Source organism: Delphinapterus leucas, chromosome 16 (genome assembly GCF_059928025.1).
Source record: "Delphinapterus leucas isolate spDelLeu-1000000601 "Yukka" chromosome 16, BTC_Dleu_Yukka2, whole genome shotgun sequence".
NCBI classification, from domain to species: Eukaryota; Metazoa; Chordata; class Mammalia; order Artiodactyla; family Monodontidae; genus Delphinapterus; species Delphinapterus leucas.
In genome coordinates, this window is record NC_143144.1 from 79,424,021 (window position 1) to 79,442,500 (window position 18,480).

Below are 18,480 nucleotides of genomic sequence, written 5' to 3' on the forward strand. Positions count from 1 at the left end.
TGACCAGGAAAATAGGGCCCGGTGTTCTGGACAGTGAGAGGGTCCGGGGCTTGAAAGGGAACAAGGAACAAGGCCTCCTCCTCTCAGGATACAGGAGTTAGCAAACACCAATACAGGATACCTAGTGAAATTTGCATTTCAGATAACACATTTTTAACATAAGTAGTCACATGCAGTATTGGGAATATACTAAGAAAGTATCGTAGTTGATCTGAAATGCAAAGGTAACCGCGTGTCCTCCATTTTTTCTGGCAGCCCTACCCCTCATCTCCCACTACTCCCGATAGCGCTGGTGCAAGCTCAGGATGGGGTTTGGGGCCCAAAATCACACCTCTTCCTACTCTAGGTTATGGTGACCGAATACAATCACATAGGGTGATCGGCAGGGATGAAAGTCGTGGCTTTATGAATATTATCATCAGATTGGAGAACGTGCCCTGCATGTGGAGCAGAGTGACCCGGGTCGATGGCGGCTCCCATCCCCGGTGGTGTGACCCAGCCATATCCCTTAATGTCCGAGCCTTGGTTTCCTTTCCTGAAACTTGGGGCTAATAATGAACCTGCCCTACCTGCTCCCAGAACCGCTGCGTGATGGACCCTCCGTTACATGCACAAGTGCTCCAGGGAAGCTGGAGTCCTAGCGAGTCCTACTGGGTTATAATTTATTCGTGTCACTTTAATAACAATAAATGAACAGGTTGATTCATTTCCTGACTCCTAGGTGCTTCCCTAGCTTTCTCTACCAGCCTAGTTTTCTGCCTGTACACAGAGTTCATGGAAATACTATATTCTGGAGGTGGTTAAAAAGGAAGTGAAACCATAGCAAATTCGATTTATGTTTCTAATTCCATTTGAAACGACTTTGGCAATAAATAAACCACTCTCTCTGATTCTCTTAAATCAGCGTATTTCAGCAGCAAAGTGACATGTTGGAATCAGCAGTGTGCTCCATCTCACTCTGTTAGCCCACCTGTGTCCACAGTGAAGGGACACTGAGGTCTGGCCCAGTGCCAGGCTGCCGGCCTCTGCAAGCATCAAGACACTGCCAACCGCTTTGGTCCCTGGCTCTGAGGGGCAGTAACTCTCCCCAGCACAAGGCCTGGTAACCTGCTGGGGTCGGCCTCTCTCAGTTCCTCTATGGTTGCAGGGCGCCCAAGGAGGTTTCACTCTGTTGAGTCTGTGAATGGATGTAGGGTGTTCAAGAGGGATGGGGAGGTTTGGGTGGAGATGCCAGCCGAGGCAGGATTCCAGGACTGGTGTGTGAACCAAGGGCCCTGCCCTTTACCTTAAGCAATTACCCAGGGATTGTTGCTGGGTCAGGGATACTGTGAGTTCACGAGCACAGCTAAGCATGGGGCCCTGGAGTCATCCCGGATCGGCCCCCTACTAATCAGAGAGGCTGGCGGGTGCCTGAGCCCAGGATCCCCACTCACTTGCCTGGGTAATGGGGATGATTCTGTTGTCCACCGCTAAGCTGCCATGAAAAGGACCTCACAGCATCTGTCATCGCCGACTAAAGCACTTAGCACAGGGCCTGGCAGCTGGCAACTCAACACAACAGATAGAGAGGGCTTCTTACCAGTGGGCAGACACCCTGGGAGCTCAGAGAAGCTACGCACATGTGCACACACACCCTGACACCTAGAGACACACACACACACACACACGCTGACACTCAGAGGGTTTGAGGTAAGGCCCTGGCACGTGGATGTTTAACAAGCAGCCCAGGTGACTCCAATCACAAGGAAGCCTGAGGCACCACACTAAGGGAAACCGGGGCTCCCCAGCCCTTGGCAGTGTCAGAAACACCTGGAGAGCTTATTACACTGTACCTGGGGCCCCAGGTCTGCATCTCTAACAAGGCCCCAGGCGATACTGAGGCTGCTGGGCAGGGATCCTCCCTTTAGTGGGGGAATTACTGCAACTGTGCAGGGACATGCAGAGCTCTTTGAAGAGAGGCCAGAGGCTGTGATGATTTGGGGAGGGAGGCAGACATTGGCCACCAGGAGCTCCTCCACCTGCAGCCAGCATCCACCGGTCCCTCCGATCCAGCAAGTACAAAACGATCCAGAAGCAGGCGGGCATGCCTCACGCCTCCGTCCTCCTCAGCCCTGCACCTGACTGCTCCCCAAGTGGGTCTATTCCAGCCACTACTGCTGTGTGGCCTAAAGCAATCATTTTAGTGTATTCATGGATTGGATTCTACAGGCCGGGAGCTCAGGCAGGGCATCCGGACAGCTTGTCTCTGCTCCACAGTATCTGGAGCCGTAGCTGGGAAGACTCAGGACTGGAGTCTGGAATCACCCTGCGGCATCTTCGCTCGCATATCCGGCAGTTGGTGCTAATAGCAGCTGGGGCCTCAGCTGCGTCTGTTGGACAGAACCCAACATGTACACGTGGCCTCTTCACGTGGCCTGGGCTTCCTCCCAGCATGGCAGCCTCAGGGCAGTCAGATTTTTCTAGAGATGTCAGGGCTCCCCGGAGAACCTCGCTCTGTTACTTCCACCACATTCTGGCACCTAGAAGATCAGCCCAATTCAAGGGCAGGGATATCAATGCCAGCCCTCCATGGGAAGAGTACCATAGAACTCACAGACACGTTTCAAAGCCACCCACCAAGTGTCTCCAGGGACTTCCCTGGCGGTCCAGTGGTTAGGACTCTGCACTTCCACTGCAGCGGGCACAGTTTGGATCCCTGGTCAGGGAACTAAGATCCTGCAAGCAAGCCGTGCAGCACAGCCAAAAATAATAAAATAAAATAGAATAAAATAAAATGTGTCTCCAGAAGGCACTCTCTCCTTCACCCCACAGCCTCCACCTTGGTCTGGGGTCTCCCTGTCTCCCATCAGGGCTTTTGAAACACCTTCGTTGTTGGTCTCCCCACCTCCAGCCTTGCCCTCCAGGCCAGCCATCACCAGCAGGGATGTCCATAACAAAAACAGATCCAGTTGCTTCCTACCCGGTCTCCTCTGGCAGAGCCAGTGGTCCGACTCGCAGCATTCCTTTCTCCCAGCCTCATGGCCTCCCAGTCTCTGCTCTAGTCACGTTGCATTCCAAACCTTCCACTCGCCTTCCTGCTCTGCCACCTTCACACAAGCTGGTTTCTCTACAGGGAAATGCCCCTTCTTCCCCTATGCGGATCCTAGCAAACTCCTATTCATCCTTCAAAATCCAGCTCCAACCTCACATCCTCTGTGATGCCGTCTCCAACCCATTTATGATTATAATTGGGTGCAGATCAAAGGTTCCCAGTCTTAGCTGCACACTGGAATCACCCAGGGAGCTTTGACATATATTGATAGCTGGCTGCCACCGCCAGACATGCTGATTTAGTGGACTGGGTGCAGCCTGAGCATGGGGACTTTTAAAACTCCCTAGAAGATTCTAGGGTGCAGCTAAGGTTAAGAACTGCTTGTATAGACCAATGGCTCACAATATGGCTGCATATGAAAATCATCAGGCAATTTTTAAAAGCATGCCTTTTCCCCAGGGCCCTACCTCAAAGCTATCAAATCAGAATCTATAGGGGTGGGGCCCAGACAACGTAATGCGTCCTTTATGAAACCTCCCCAGATGATTATGTAGCCAGGGTGGAGACACAAGGGGGGCAGGTTCTAGCTCTCATTCACAGCATGACATCATGGGACATATGCTCAAAACCTCCATCTAATTTTCAATTTATAAGATGACCTTTATCCTAGAAGTGCACAAGGTCAGTCTGTTGAGTTTTTATAGAACACATCACGAGGCACTTTCCAATTTTAAAACCAATAAATGAATGCAAAATATGAATAATTTAAATGTCAACTTCATGCACATAATAGATCCTCAATAAATATTCATTGAATGAATTAATCAGTCAATCAATCAATACAGTCCTAGTTTTAGAGCTGTCCAGAACACTTCTACCCCCCCCAGACTGTGAGCTCCCTGAGGGCAGGCCTGGGACCCCAGCCCCCAAGCAAGGACATTTGATGAATGAAGCAATGACTCTGCACCCAAAGCAAAAGGGCCCTGAATGTTTATGGCTGTCTATTTTCTAGGTGTGCCATGAATTACTAGATGAACAGGGGAAATGCAAATATGTCATTTGCATTTGAAAGGATGACAACGTTACAATTTAATTATGGAAAAATTATTGGTTATTGTGCTTTTTTAGAGGCCTGGGGAGAAGCCCAGACATGGCTTTTCAACTTGACAAGAAGCCAAAGGCTCAAAGCCCAGACACGCATGGAGTCAGGTCAGGTGCCCAGCGCTGCTCCGTGCACTGTCCCCCACAATGCGGTGGCTCAGCCTTTCCTAAGCAGCCCTCGCTGGGGCCGTGGCCTCTGCTCCATGCCTGGTGGAGGGTGGATGGTGGAACCGTGGCCTGTGCAGCTCCCCTGTCTTATGACCTCAGCTGATTTGGCCCCTTAATGGTGAGAATATTCTTCCCCAAAGCCCCCCACCAGCATGGAGCTGCAGCCCAGTGGTAAAGAGGAAGAGATCTCAATCAGACATCCAGGGTTCCAGTGCCTGGTCCACCACCTATTAGCTGTGTGACTAGGGCAAATCACTGAGCCTCTCTGAGCTCCAGTTTCCCGCCTATACAACAACATCGATGTAGTACCCGCCCCAAAGGTCACTATGAGATGAAGATGGAGTGATGTCTACAGAGCCTGAACACCAGGCCTTGTGTGGAAAAAGGGATCGGGATTTGACAGGTGGCACAGAGGTTGAGCCCTCAGATTCCAGGCTGCCTCTTAGTCACTGTGCCACTTGGAGCAAGTCGCTTACCTTGGTAAGACTCAGTTTTTGCATCTGTAAAATGGGTCCAAGAGCAGAACTCATCACAAGATCACTGAGATGTGCCAGTGCCATGAAGGACAAATCATGGTCACTGGCTTGCGCTGAACACTCAGTATTAGCTGTCAGAATTATTTCCACGTTTTTAGTACTACGGTTATTAATGACTGCCATTTGTTATAATAATAAGGGGCTGACTCTTCTCCTGGCAAGGGTACGGTCATGGTTTGTGTGCGGACAGCACCCTAGAGACTTACAAAAAGCACTCCCCCCACCAACGTAGGCCCCACCAGAACTCTGATATAACTGTTTTCTAATCAGGGGAAAAACATGGTCCACAGGAGGTGGACAGAGAGGGGAGTTGCATGTCACAGGCCTGTGTCTGCCCTTGCATAACCTGCCGCCACCAAGGCTGGAGCGAAGGACAAATTCAGGCCCCCATGTGGGATGACAGGCCCTTTTCCCACTTATAACCTGGGCCACCTCGGCAAACAAACATCTCATTGCACCAAGCCTAGAGGGGGAGTGAGAGGCCGCAGGCAGCCTCCCTCTGGAAGCATCCCAGGCCCCGCCTTCTCCTCCCATGCCCCGGAAGCAACCTGTGGGCCAGGTGGGAACATGTGTCCAGGACAAGGTCTGAGTCAGGGCGACGCAGACCAGGCCACCTCCAGCCCTGCCTGGACACAAGACTCCTTCCCAAATGCACACATGAGTCCTGGTACAGGTAAGAGAAAGGAAGACAGAACATTCTTTGGCAAAGTGTGGCATCCTCGGGACTTCCCTGGCAGTCCAGTAGTTAGGACTCTGCACTTCCACTGCAGGGCCACGGGTTTGATCCCTGGTTAGGGAACTAAGATCCCGCAAGCCACATGGTGTGGCCAAAAAAATAAATAAAAGTGTGGCATCCTCCACAAACCTGTGTGCACCCAGGTGGCAATGTCCTTGAACAAAGGCCAGAGGGCCACCTTCTCCCAGTCTACTGTGTGGACAAGATCAGCCTTTATCTGCAGTCAGGACCATGGGGCAGTGCAGCTGTTCAGCAAATCATGACTTTCCTGAAGCAGCCAAGGCCAGCTTCCCCAGACCTCCAGGCAGCCATGTGGCATCTCAGAGCACACAACCCAGAAGGAACACGGGAAGGAGAATAGTTAGCAGCACGTGTCCGAAGACATGGGCTCCATCTGGGCTGAGTGTGGCCTGCCACGGTGACTCTGATGGCTTCGCCTCCCTGTGCCTGTGAGACGTGGATAAGGTAATTAATGCTGGACCCCTCCACGTGCAGCGAAAATAAATATGCTGGTGCAAACTCTAGAGTGCTGGCGGGAGTTAGTGATCACTGGCGGCCCTCCCGCCGGCCCTGGGGGAGCCCCAGCTGAGGAGGGTAAACTTGAATCTGGGCTCCTGGGAGCAGTAACTCAGAGCAGCTCTCCGAAAATGTGAAATGTCTGCGGTGTCTCTGTTTGATCTTCAGAGCTCACGCAGACTCTATGTTTAATTCATAATATCTTTGTTTCAGTAAAATGGTGTTTTAAATTCCTTTCCGTCTGGTAGATTGACGTACCTGGTAAATCGATGCTCCAGAAAGCTGTGACTGGGGAGGTGAACCCCACCCCCATGCCACCAACAAAGGCTGCTCGGCACCGAGAGAAGAAAGCCCCGGACGCCTCGCAGCAGGCTCATTTGGGTGTCCCTCCCACCCACCCCAGGGCCCTGAGAAGTCAGGGGCTGCCTCTGGCATGTGGTCCCCACAGCCCTACCCCAGACGGGCCTGGCTGCATGTGGGTGAGACTCTGAACAGCTTCTCACTGAATTAAACTGGAAACCTGGCCTCCTGGTCCAGCCTGTGGGAAACAGCCTTGTGAGGCTCATCCGGGCACGGGGTCTAGGAGACACTCAAGTCCAGCTCGCCTTCTCCAGAAAAGGAAGCCGAGGTTACCAGGGCTGTGCCATTTCTGCCTCCCCTTGCGGGTGATCCCATTAAGTCTGAGCCACAGCCTGGCTGGGATCCCAGGAGAGCAAGTCTCATGCAAGGTTATGGGAAAGGGGAGGCTGGCTTCAAGTTGTGGGGAGGGCTCCCCAGTCCTTGTAGTCCCCTCTCCAGGTCCCAGGCCCAGATGCACCGGAAGAGCTGCACTGGCCCCCATGGCAGTGGTGCGATGCTGCCTGCTGGGCTGTTGGCACAAGTCTGAGAGGGCGAGGTTACCCAGAGTGCCCTCCTCCTGATGCTGGAACAACGTCTCCTGTCTTTAAAAAGCTTAGATTTGGGAACCAGGCAAACTGGGCTCAGATCCCAGCATGTGGCCTTGGGCTTGGCCATCCAGTCTCTGTCTGGGAGGAGCTCAGGGGAAATCACCAGCTCCCTGGATTGGACCCCAATAGCCACTACCAGGTGAGCGCCTCAGGGAGCTGTGGGCAGCCCACTTGCTACCAAAAGAGGGTCTTCACGGGGAGGAGAGGGTCGCATGCCCCTCTAAAAGCTGCTGCCAGATCTCCCTCGCAGGAGAATCCCAACCAGACAGCCATGTGCACCCTCATGAGCTGTGGGGCCAGCCCGCCTCCCCCAGAGGGAGGGCCTTAGGCAGGGAGCCCAGGCCACAGATATGGGGCCCTGAGAAGGAGGCACCTTTGGCCTCCACAAAGCAAGAGCTGCTCCCAGGTACGGCCTGCCAAAATGCCAGAGCCGGTAGGGCTCCTGTGAAGATAGATGAGACGCTCCTCAGTCCAGTAATGTTAGTTTATCACCATCATATCCTCTTCATCACCATCACCATCACCATCATCGTTACGGATCCTGCACCCAGACCCCATCGGAGACCAGCCTCTACTCCTGGCTCAGCCCCAAATAACTCTGGGATGTTGCTGGGCCTCCCTTGCTCTCAGTCCCCTTCCCCTCTCCCAGCGCTCCATAATTGTGGAGCCCCTAGTTTAAAATGAAAATGTGGGACCCCCTGTCCAAAAACTAGGGAAAAAACACCATTATAGGTACGAAAATACAAAGTTTTCTCCTGTCTTTCACGTATCTCTCTCTCTGTCTTTGTCTCTCGACTTGTCATGCATTTTTTTATTTGCTATTTAATGCTGTTCTAAGTACAGAATAATTAATAATTTTTAATCACTAACATGAACACCACCATTCATCGCTACATTGTGCAATGTCAGTTTTAAATGCAAATAGAAGAGCATCTGACTCGTATTTGGAATCACTGAAATTACACACTCCGTATTTTGTACTTTGTACACACATATGTAGATGTGTCCCTACCAGAAGGGTGAAAACACTGCACAAAACTCAACGGGCTGTTTTTCACTCCTTGACGTTCGCCCCGCACTCTGCCTCAGCCTTACTGCTGGGTAAGGAAGGACGGAAAGGAAAGAGACTGCGGTTGTCCTGTCTCTCCCTTTTCCTCTGTGCCATCAGCTTCGTGTAAGCGCTTGACTAACACAGGGACATAATCTAAGTACGAAAGGATAAGACAGGGTCACTTGGTCGCTCGTGTTCCTGCATTCAAAGCAAGTCCTGGTGTGAACCGAGAGTGTGGCCTCATGGGGATGTCAGCGCCCTCGCTCATCTAATCCGTGACGTGTGCTCACGGGGCTTCAGGAACGCTATCTGCAAGTGAGCAGAGAGGAAGAACGACACGTAACCTGCACAGATCTGCTCTGCTCATGCACGTGCTCTGCGGTCCCATCAGATCTCATTTACAAAACGTAAGTTCAAAGACAATAGTATTCGGGGGCTTCCCTGGTGGCGCAGTGGTTGAGAGTCCGCCTGCCAATGCAGGGGACACGGGTTCGTGCCCTGGTCCGGGAAGATCCCACATGCCGCGGAGCGGCTGGGCCCGTGAGCCATGGCCGCTGAGCCTGCGCGTCCGGAGCCTGTGCTCCGCAACAGGAGAGGCCACAGCAGTGAGAGGCCCGCGTACCGCAAAAAAAAAAAAAAAAGATAATAGTATTCGGGACTTCCCTGGTGGTCCAGTGGTTAAGACTCCACGCTCCCAATGCAGGGGGCCCAGGTTCCATCCCTGGTCAGGGAACTAGATCCCGCGTGCCGCAACTAAAAAGATCCCACACGCGGCAACCAAGATCCCTCGTGCCGCAACTAAGACCCAGCCAAATAAGTAAAAATAAATAAATATTTTTTGAAAAGATAACAGTATTCAAATTTCGAGATGGCAGCATAAGAGCATTAAGCCAAGTGTGGGCCCTTCTGAGCCGCCTCTGCCGTGACATGGGCAGAACGCGCTTGGGCTTGCCTGCCTGAGGATGGGGGAGGACCGCACGCAAGGGAGGTGGTAGAAATGCGTTGTCAACGGTGACTCCTGAGCCCACTGGGGATGTCATGCCCCCCAGAGAGAGGCAGGCAGGCACCTGAGCACAGCCAGCATCTGGGTGGAGCTGTAGGAACAGCTGTCTCCGGCCAGGAGTGGACAGCAGGGAGCTAATTTTGGTTCTAGATGAGCTTGGACGACACAAAATCCATTTCCTTCCAGAGTCGGAACTGTTTTAGTCACCCAGCGAGTTCAGCGCCGTACCACGTTTCTCCCAGTGGCTGTCAGGCCGTAAACCAAACATCGCTGTCTGCAGCCTGTGTGCCCAGAGGTCAAAAGCAGCTTGCTCTCAGAGCCTCTGCCAACAGAAGGTGGGTTCTGCTGCATGTGCTGGGACCACCGGCCGTCCGCACCTGCAGATCTTGGAACCAGCACCCAACAATGGATGTCTGGTGACAGCTCTTCTGCCCAGCTGTTCCATCCTTGGTCACCCATTTCCTCTGAACGAGCTGGTCCCCTCGCATCAGAACTCAGCTGAGAAGTGAGGACACAGCGGAGAGCCTTTGCCTGTGTCGGCTGCATGGTCATGCATTCTCACCTAGGAAGGCGATTTCACACTCTCCTCTCTTCTCTCCAGGAAGCAGACAGGCCCCGTGGGCACAGGTGCTGGGCTCAGATGGCACAGCATGGGGGGTCTGAGCTGTGCCATGGATCCGTCCAGCTCAACAGGAGACCGACATCCAGAGGTCCCAGGTCCTCCACCCCCAGCCACGGAGCCTGGATCCATCCACGACGCAGAGGGCAGACACCAAAACTCGGGTACGTTTCCTGAACTGTAAACTGGGAGCAACGATGACCACACAGACACCGCACAGCCTCCCAGCCCCTGGGAAAGGGAGTGTCCTGATCCCACTTCTTGTGGATGCACCTGAGGCTTAGAAAAGTGAAGTGACCAAAATCTTATTGTCTCAGGTTTACACACGGGGAAATCGAGGCTTGGAGAGGTTAAGCAAGCTGAGGTCACCCCCACGTCTGGGGAACGCCTAAGCCCACGTCCAGCTTGGAGTAAGTGTCGGGAACACGTCAGCTCACCCGTGTGATGGGGCATCGTTGCCTTTACTGCGGGACACCAAGGTAGGCGGCTGCCGCTCGCTTTAGACACAGAGGGTGTCTCGTGGGCCACAGTTATGGAAAAAAGGGCAACTCGGGGTGAGGAAGTCCAGCCTGTCCACCTGCAGTGCCCCCCCCGTGCCCAGCCAGACTGAGACAGCAGAGCCATTCAGTCTGTGTGATGGAGGGAGACAGGGAGGGGTGGATGAAGCAGATACTACACACCCCTGTGCTCTCCCTCCTTCTCCCCCAGCCCCAGAGAGGGTGGGGCTCAAACTCTACTCCTCCGTCTGCCCTCTCTCAGGAGGTTGGTTGTCCTCTGGGCCCCCAGCCTCCCTGGCTGTGACACTGGTACCCAGGCCTGCATTTCTACCCTCCAGCTAGAAAGTGGCCTCCAGCCACGTCTCTCACCTCAGCCTCCACACATCCGGGAGGCATTCTCCCCTCTGCCCTGTCCAGCTCTCCCCCAGCGCACACACGCACACACGTCTCTGTTTCTATGTTGGCCCCTCTGACAATGTGATGCCTCCTTCTCCCTCCGGCCCACAAGTTTTGCCCATCCTTCTGTCCCAGACTCTCTCCAGCCTCATGTCCTTCTCTCTCATGATGCCGTAGTCTGGGCTTCAGAATCACAAGCGTCCTAATTCCAGCTCAGGCTTTACACTCCCATCTCTGAGCCCCAGCTCCCTGTCTGATGATGGTGCATCCTTCCTACATCAGCGGGTGGTAGGGTATGTGCGTAAGTGCTTGGCCTGTTGGGGCCCCAATGGCCTGACTACTCCGAACCTATTCACACCGATGTAAAACCAACCAGTCAACATGCTGGACCTGTCAGGAGCCCTCCCACACTGGGGAGAAGACTCTGGGGGAAATGTCAGGATTTACTAGGAATTCTAGAAAAAAAAATAATAAAATGGAGAAAATGTATAAATTATATGAGTATTAGAATAACATTCCCCAGTGCTAAAGGAATATATAAATGTTCAGGTTGATGGGGCCCACTGTCCAAGCAGAAATCCAAGCAGAATGACTCTGTGCTAGAGGCAAAGAAACACTCATGACCTGCAGACATTCACCACCCCGGTTCTCCCTTCACAGAGAACCCCAGAGCACAGAAGGCAAGAACCAGGGTGAGCAAACAGATTCAAAGAACGGAAGGAACTTCTAAAAGATGAATGTCCTTAGAGAAATTCAAGAAGATAATGTGGCCCTAAAAAGAGAACAGGTTGTGCTTAAAATGGAGCAATTAGAAATCAAGAAAGAGTTCGCAGACTTATGGTTACCAGGGGGGAAAGCTGGGGGAAGGGATAGTCAGGGAGTTTAGGATTGACATGTACACTCTACTGTATTTAAAATGGATAACCAACAAGGACCTACTGCATAGCACAGGGGACTCTACTCAATATTATATAACAACCCAAATGGGAAAAGAATTCGAAAAAGAACACATCCATGTATATGCATAACTGAATCACTTTGCTGTACACCTGAAACTAACACAACATTGTTAATCAACTCTACTCCAATATAAAATAAAAAGTTAAAAAAAAAAGTTCTTAGAAATGTCATTGCTAGAACGAAAAAACCTGAAGTTCAGGAAATCTCTCAGAATGTGTATCAAGAAGACAGAGGATAATATGAGAGAAAATATATGAGATGCATAAGATCAACCTAAAAAGATCAACCTATTAAGAATTCTAGGAAAAAAATAAAAGGAAGAAAATATATAAATTATACAAATGATAGAATAACACCCCCAAGCACTGAAGGAACATGCACGTCTTCAGGTCAATAGAACACACCAGGTACCAGGAAGAATGAATGAAAAAAGACCCACTCCCGGACACATTCTCCTGAAAACTGGAACTCCAGGAGGAACAAGAAGATTCTAAAAGCTTCCAGACAAGAAAAATAGACTATCTGTAAAGGAATTATAGTCACCTTTGACATGTGACTTTTCATTAGCAACACTGGAAACTAGAAGACCAAGAGTGATACCCCAGAATCCTTATTAAAGAAATAAAATTCTAAACTTATAATGCTAACTTTTCTATTAAAAACTAAGAAGTGGGGCTTCCCTGGTGGTGCAGTGGTTAAGAATCCGCCTGCCAATGCAGGGGACACGGGTTCGAGCCCTGGTCTGGGAAGATCCCACATACCGCGGAGCAACAAAGCCTGTGAGCCACAACTACTGAGCCAGCGCTCTAGAGCCCATAAGCCACAACTACTGAGCCCACATGCCACAACTACTGAAGCCCACGCACTTAGAGCCCAAGCTCCGCAACAAGAGAAGCCACTGCAAGGAGAAGCCCGTGAACCTCAACGAGGAGTAGCTCCCGCTCACCGCAACTAGAGAAAGCCTGAACGCAGCAACGAAGACCCAACGCAGCCAAAAATAAATTAATTAAATAAATAAATTTATTTTAAAAAAAAACCTAATAAGTGTAGGGACAACATAAATCTTTTGAGACATAAAAATACTTAGAAAATTTACATACCAAATATTCTTTTTTGAAAAACGTTCTCTCAGGACATTCTCCAGCAAATAAAAAAGTAATCCAGGAATTTTTTTAAATGGGAATTCTAAAACAGAATAGACTTAGCTTTGCATTTGGGGCTCTTCAAAATTCCAATCGCACATGCCAAACTACATAGTAATTAAAAGTTTAGCTTACTGTATTTTATTCCAGCAAAATATCTTTATCTATGGCAAACTCATTTCTCTACCCAGCCATATACTGTCTAGATAATATTTCCCAGGTATAAAATCAGACACCAATTCTTTGCTCAGCTAGAAAGGATTGGCTCTCTCCCTGGAATATAGACTTCCCGGCATCCCCAGGTCTTCAATAGCTTTTTAAAAATATGTACTTTTTTATTTGGTCATTTCTTAGTATTTCCTCAAGAGAGATAGGCTATTACCATTTTCTACATCCTAATAAATGTGAGACTCAAATCTTATTCATTTTCAATTCCAAACTGTCATATTCATGTACAAAAAGTGGTGCTATCATTGTTCACATGTTGACTTCATTAGGAAAACTATACAAATAGTCAAAATAATGCAAGTTTTATTTCAGTGTCATAAGATTTCCTCAAATAGAAAAATTAATTAATTCCAATAATGTTTCCTTTTTTTTTCATCCAAGTCATGGACTCAGAAAAAAGCTTTTGGAAGTTTTCTTAATTAATTGAGCATCATCTGAGACTATTATGAATACAATTGTGCAATTGACATTAAGTTAAATAGTACTTGTTTTTGCAAAGAAAATACAAATATAGTTTTTGGTGGAGCACAGTGTCATGGTAAAAAAAAAAATCCTTACTAAATTAAGAAACCTATGAAGCAGAAATTTACTTGGAATTGTTGATGGTACACATATAATTCATACTGGATCCAAATAAGCTGGTATTCTACCAATATAAGTAAAAGCTGTAGTTGCCAACATTTTGTGACAACACTGATGAAGTTTAAAAAACAAAAAGAAAAAACATGCTTCAGCGTGGCTTAATGTGCTTTGTCTCTGCTACCTGCCATCTATCAGATTTTAGAATAGTTGGAACTTCTGAAGTCAGTCTCAGTGCCCTACAACAATATTGAACTTTTTTGTGAATGAGTTCTCTAAATTTTGGATGCATGTTGTTCAAAAAAATTAGAAAACCTTGATTATTTAACACTTGGATTTTTTGTTTCTGAAGCTCTGAAAGAATTACATTAATTGAAAACAAAGCTTGCAAATAAAAAGACATTGGAATTTATCCCTAAAAAGTACGGGGGAAAGGGAACACATTAATTAATGAGAGCTCAATATTGAAATTCTATAAGGGTACTTCAGAATATCTTGACTTGTAAGAAGAATCTTTTGATGGAGTTTCTATTTTTAATTAGAAGAAATTACATTCTGTCCCAGAAGGGCAGGAGATTGAAAAAGCCTACCATCTTGCAGCATCCAGATTTAATGAAGCATTCAAAAGAATCATAAAGACAATTTGATGAGTTTTGTCTTGTAAAAATATTTGCTGAAGAAAAGTATTCTGGAAAGAGGCAAAAAGACAGTACCTGGGAGCCGAAGTCGGCCAAGCACCGGCGGCAGGGGATTGTGGGAAAAGATGGCGGCCGCCGTTCACCCCCGAGTTGTCCGGGCCCTGCCAATGTCACGTCGCATGGGGTCACAAGTGATTGTCCCCTACCGGGGTGAGCCATATGATACCATGCACCTTCGCCCCATGGGTGACCTGGGCCAGATTATCCTTCTGGAATGGAAAGGGAGAGACAAGGACTCCATCCTAAGAGCTGTGGAGCACAGCAACGTGGTCATCAATCTCGTTGGGCGAGAATGGGAAACCAAAAACTTTGATTTTGAGGATGTTTTTGTAAAGATTCCCCAAGCAATCCCTCAAGTGTCCAAGCAAGTTAGAGTTGAAAATTTTATTCACGTTTCACATCTGAATGCCGATATTCAAAGCCCTTCTAAAGATCTGAGAAATAAGGCTGCTGGAGAGAAAGAAGTGAGAGACACATTTCCAGAAGTTACCATCATAAAGGCATCGGACATCTTTGGAAGAGAGGATAGATTCCTCAATCATGTTGCAAGTATTCAAGGGTTTGGCGTTGTCCCTCTTTTTCCTTGGGCAAGAAGACAGTGAAACAACCAATATATATTGTGGATGTCACCAAAGGAATTGTTAATGCAGTTAAGGATCCAGATGTCAGAGGGAAAACTTTTGCCTTTGTTGGGCCCAGCTGGAACGTCCTCTTTGACCTGGTACAGTACGTCTTTGCCATGGCTCACAGACCCTTCCTGGCATACCCTTTGCCACATTTTGCATATCGATGGCTAGGTCGACTCTTTGAAATGAGTCCGTTTGAGCCCTGGACCACGAGGGATAAAGTTGAGCGAGTTCACATCACAGACATGACCCTGCCTCACCTGCCCGGCTTGGAAGACCTGGGTATACAGGCCACGCCCCTGGAGCTCAAGGCCATCAAAGTGCTGCGGCGTCACCGCACGCACCGCTGGCTGTCTTCTGAGACTGAAGGTGTGAAGCCGGCCAAGACAGTCACTGTTTCGTGGCCCCTGAGCTGCCCTTGGTTTTTGATGTCATTCAGGTCACTAGCGACCAGACCACCTTTGGCAGAGAATCCTGTACATAGTGCATAAGAGCCCCTATTAAAACATCTGAGATGAAAAAAAAAAAAAAAAAGACAGTACGGCTTCCCTGGTGGCGCAGTGGTTGAGAGTCCGCCTGCCGATGCAGGGGATGCGGGTTCATGCCCCGGTCCGGGAAGATCCCACATGCCGCGGAGCGGCTGGGCCAGTGAGCCATGGCCACTGAGCCTGCGCGTCCGGAGCCTGTGCTCCGCAACAGGAGAGGCCACAACAGTGAGAGGCCCGTGCAAAAACAAAAACAAAAACAGTACCTGGTAAAATATTTAGGCGGAAAGATTTTCACATTTTAATGCCAAAAAGTAGCATTGAGAACATCCTTCATTTTTCCCAAGCCCACTAGGTACCCTAACACCTATAGAGAGAATATTTTCCCAATTAAGAATATTATAGTCTATAATAAAGAGTAGATTAAAGGTGTCAATAATTTCAAATTTACTAACCACAAAATATTTCTTTGAAGAATATTTATGGGAAATTTTGTGAAAAAAAATTAAAGTGATGAGGCCATATCAGGAAAAACATTGAATACCATTGACATCATGTTAGAGACAGACATGCCTTAAGAAACTGATTAAAGTACACTATTCTGATTTTTTTGTTATTTATATTCAGATAATCAATATAAAGAGCTGTTTTGTTTTGGTTTTTAATTTTATTTATTTATTTTTGGCTGCGTTGGGTCTTTGTTGCTGCATGCGGGCTTTTCTCTAGTTGCTGCGAGCGGGGGCTACTCTTCGTTGCAGTGCTCGGGCTTCTCATTGCAGTGGCTTCTCCTGTTGTGGAGGAAGGGCTCCAGGCGCGTGGGCTTCAGTAGTTGCCGCACGCAGGCTCAGTAGTTGTGGCTCGCGGGCTCTAGAGCACAGGCTCAGTAGTTGTGGCACACAGGCTTAGTTGCTCCGTGGCATGTGGGGTCTTCCCAGACCAGGGCTCGAACCCGTGTCCCTTGCATTGGCAAGCAATTCTTAACTACTACACCACCAGGGAAGCCCTAAAGAACTGTTTTTTAATTTTACTCTATTGTACATAAATATATGTTACTTTCGTTTTAGAAAAAACTTTATTATTGAAAATAGTTTTTAATAGAACTATTTATAGTACCAACATAAAAAAACCAATCTGTCAGTCAAGAAATAAATATTTTCAAAAAAAAAAAAAAGAAAGAAATATTTTCAAGACCTAAAAAATTTTATTTTATTTATTTATTTTGACTGCATTGGGTCTTCATTTTGTGTGTGGGCTTTCTCTAGTTGCAGCGAATGGAGGCTACTCTTTGTTGCGATGCGCAGGCTTCTCATTGTGGTGGCTTCTCTTGTTGCTGAGCACGGGCTCTAGGCATGCAGGCTTCAGTAGTTGCAGCACACAGGCTCAATAGTTGGGGCACACAGGCCCTAGAGCACACGGGCTTCAATAGTTGTGGTGCGTAGGCTCAGTAATTGCAGCGCACAGGCTCTAGGGCATGCGCACTTCAGTAGTTGTGGCTCACGGGCTCAGTAGTTGTGGCACATGGGCTTAGTTGCTCCATGGCATGTGGGATCTTCCCCGACCAGGGATTGAACCCGTGTCCCCTGCATTGGCAGGCAGATTCTTAACCATTGTGCCACCAGGGAAGTCCCTTTAATTATTTTAGAATCTCCTTTCCCCCTCAAAAGCCTTGACTTGGTGTCATCAATAAAATATATGGTCACTCTAGCCAAGAAGGATAAGGAGGCATAGTAGTTCTCTGTTGCTGTGTAACACATTACCCCAAAGCTTAACCGCATGAAACAGCCAAGGGTTATTGTCTCACAGTAGAGAGAGGATACCATGTGGCTCAAGAATCTAGATGTGCTTCAACTGGACGCTTCTGGGTCAGGGTCCCTGGTGAGGCAGCAGTAAAGCTGTCAGCCAGGCCTACAGTTAGATCTCAAGGCTTGACCCAGGCTGGGAAATCCGTTTCCAAGCCGACTTGTGCGGCTGTCAGCAGGCTTCAGAAGATGTGCCTGCAGGCTTGCGGTGCAGTTGTGGGCCTGTATTAGTCAGTACGGGCTGCTATAACAAGTACCACAGACTGGCAGCTTATACAACGGTTCTGGAAGCAGGAAGTCTGGGATTGAGGTGCCCGCAGGGTTGTTTCTCCTCAGGCCTCTCTCCTTGACTTGTAGTCGGCCATCTTCTCCCTGTGCCCTCACACAGTCCTCCCTCTGTGTTTTTAGGTCTGTATCCTAATCTCTTCTTATAAGGATACTGGATCAGTCATATTGGATCAGGGCCCACCCTAAAAGCTTCATTTTAACCTAATTACCTCTTTAAAGACTCCATCTCCAAATACAGTCATGTTCTGAGGTCTTGAGGGTTAGGACGTCAACACATAAATTTTGAAGGAATAGCATTCAGCCGATGGCAGGGCCTCTCCACCTGAGGGTCCCCACAGCATGGAAGCTTGTGATTCAAGATTGGGAAGAGAGAGAGAAGAGAGACTCAAGACAGCAAGACAGAAGCTGCCGTCTTTTATAATTTGATCTCAGAAGTCACATCCCATCTTGTCTGCAATATTCTATTGTTAGAAGAGAATCAGTGAGTCCAGAGCAGGACAGGGTTCACAAGAGCAGGGTCTCAGGAGGCAGCCATCTTGGAGGCGGCCTTCCACAATCCGTAAGCTTCTCTCTCCAAACCCACTGGAGGGACCTAGACTGAGAGTGGAAAGGCAGCTCATCCTACCTCATCTCTAGGGAGACAGTAGGAAGGCCAGAAAACACGTCAGCCTCTCTGGCTGCCCAGCATGACTAAAAGATGGAGGCCGACCGACAACCGGCGTGTCTGCACAGCTCTCTGGGCGGCTCCTCAGCAAATTCTGAGCTGGAAGCCGTGCGGGAGGCTGGTTCAGCTCCAGGCGGTGAGCTCAAGGCTGTTCTCCCTCAATGGCACGTAGCCTTGTGTGTGAAGTCATAACCCGGAGCCTCACCAAGGCCTCCAGCTGCGCAAACCACCTCCACGTGGGGGTTCCCCCTCCCCGTGGGGTTTCTCCACGCATCTTCCTTACTCTGGACCCCAACTCAGCCAATAGTCTTCATTTGTTCTCTAGATGAGTCCTCCCTGCACTAGCTCAGCCTCTGGTGTTCGCTTAACCATTTCAGGACACACACGTCACCCTCATCTCAGATGCTGAC

At 49.0% G+C, this 18,480-nt stretch overlaps 1 long non-coding RNA gene and 1 pseudogene across 9 annotated transcripts in view; one reads left to right on the forward strand and one right to left on the reverse strand.

The window, feature by feature from the left end:
• LOC111172218 (uncharacterized) overlaps positions 1–18,480 on the reverse strand; it is a 131,718-nt gene that overhangs the window by 41,867 nt on the left and 71,371 nt on the right. The gene's annotated exons all lie outside the window — the stretch shown is intronic.
• Positions 14,085–15,368, forward strand: LOC111172216 (NADH dehydrogenase [ubiquinone] 1 alpha subcomplex subunit 9, mitochondrial pseudogene; annotated as a pseudogene).